Source organism: Macaca thibetana, chromosome 9, assembly GCF_024542745.1.
Source record: "Macaca thibetana thibetana isolate TM-01 chromosome 9, ASM2454274v1, whole genome shotgun sequence".
In the NCBI taxonomy this organism is placed as follows: domain Eukaryota; kingdom Metazoa; phylum Chordata; class Mammalia; order Primates; family Cercopithecidae; genus Macaca; species Macaca thibetana.
Window position 1 is genome coordinate 45,084,697 of NC_065586.1, and position 1,916 is coordinate 45,086,612.

Consider the following 1,916-nt stretch of genomic DNA (forward strand, 5'->3'; position numbering starts at 1 on the left):
GGGGGTGATGAATAGCTCACTGGAACACTCATTTGTCTACAGCCACAATCAAAAACTGGTAATTACTTCATAATTAAACAATTTGAATTAGAAGGGATCTTAAAAGATTGAATACAAGCATCGTATTTGATATTTGAACGTGATAAAGAACAATTTTTAGAAACCAACAGCAACATCAAATTTGTAGGTGAAAAAATAGAGCCCCCCTATTAACAAAACAATACCTCCTGTTAGCACAGTAGCTGAGTATTGCTCCAGAGTTATCTAGCCGATGCAGTAAGACTACAAAAGTGGAATAATTGCTGTAAATATTGGAAAACTAGAACAAAATGATCTTTTGTTTGTATGTTGTTCACATAGAGATAAGAGACTCAACTCAAAAATAGTATTAGCAAACTTATGAAGTTAAGATACAAGATGACTATGTAAAAATTAATCTTTCTCTACATCTATTAGTCTGTCTCTTCATCTACAACTAGCAAACTGTGGCCCACAGGCCGTATCTGACTTCTTGCCTTTTTTTGTAAATAAAGCTTTATGCCCATTTGTTTACATATTGTCTATGGCTGCTTTTGTATTATGGCAATGGCTGAATGAATAGTATCAGCAGACATCACATGTCTTATAAAGCCTACAATTTTTACCACCTGGCCCTTTAAAGAAAACGTTTGCCAGCCCCTGTCCTGTATCTTCAACAGGAAAAATATCTCTGTGCAACAGGCATATATAAAATGTATATTTTATAAAATATATGAAATACTTAAGATTAAACTTAACAAGAATGTGACCAGATGATGCTTACATTCTAAATGAACAGTAGATGTATGAAAAGAACCAAGATATTTTTGAGAAAGAAAAATTAACTGGAGGAAAGGGAAAAGGCTTGCCTTAGCAATAGTCAAAGTATTATCTAAAGTCACAGTAATGAAAACAATCTGATTCTGGCACATGGATATATAGATAGATAAATGAAACAAAATAGAGTTGAGCATTACAGACTCATTTATATTTGTGAATTTATGCTATGGATAGCATTTCAAATACAGAGCTTCAAATACATGAAACAAAAATTGATAGATAAGGTGAAACTGGAAAAATAGGCAAATCCATAATTAGAGTTTGAGATTTCAGCATTTGTCTCTAAGTAATTGATAGAACAAGTAAACAGAAAATAATATATAAAAGATTTGAATAACCCTTCCAACCTGCTTTACCTAACAGATACTTATAGAACCCTAAACTACAGCAGAATACACATTCTTTTCAAGTGGACATAGAACATTCACCAAAAAACACTATATTTTGGGTCATAGTCTCACTATATTTCAGAAGAATGTAACTATATAAAGTATGCATATAGAATTAACTAGAAATCAATAATGTAAAGATATTTTTTAAATTCCAAAATATATGGAAATTAAACAGCATATTTCTAAATAATATATGAGTCAGAGAAAAAATTAGAAGTTACAAAATATTTGGAACTGAACGAAAATAAAAATGCAACAAAACTTGTAAGATTCATTGACAAAATGTGGGGAGAAAGTCATGCACTTGTTTGATTCATGCTGAATTTGTTATACCTATGCAAGTGTCTCTACAAGTTTCATGTTAAAAAAGATTCCTGAGCTGAAAACTCAGATATGGAGAAATGCTTGCCTCAAAGTGATGTTTGAGGGCATGGGAATGGATGAGCTCCACAAAGAAAGTGAGGTGGAGGCCAAGGGCAGAGTGCTGGGGAACTTCAACATTCACTTCGACCATGATTGCCCTCCAGGGCCTGGCCTAAGAACTATCTCTTCCATGAAGCCTTCTAACACTCATCTCTCCCTCTGCTGATTCCTTCAGCAATGCTTCTCAAACTCTGGTGAAGGACCAGTTTTATTTACCAACTGATAGACTTGAACACAGCCAAA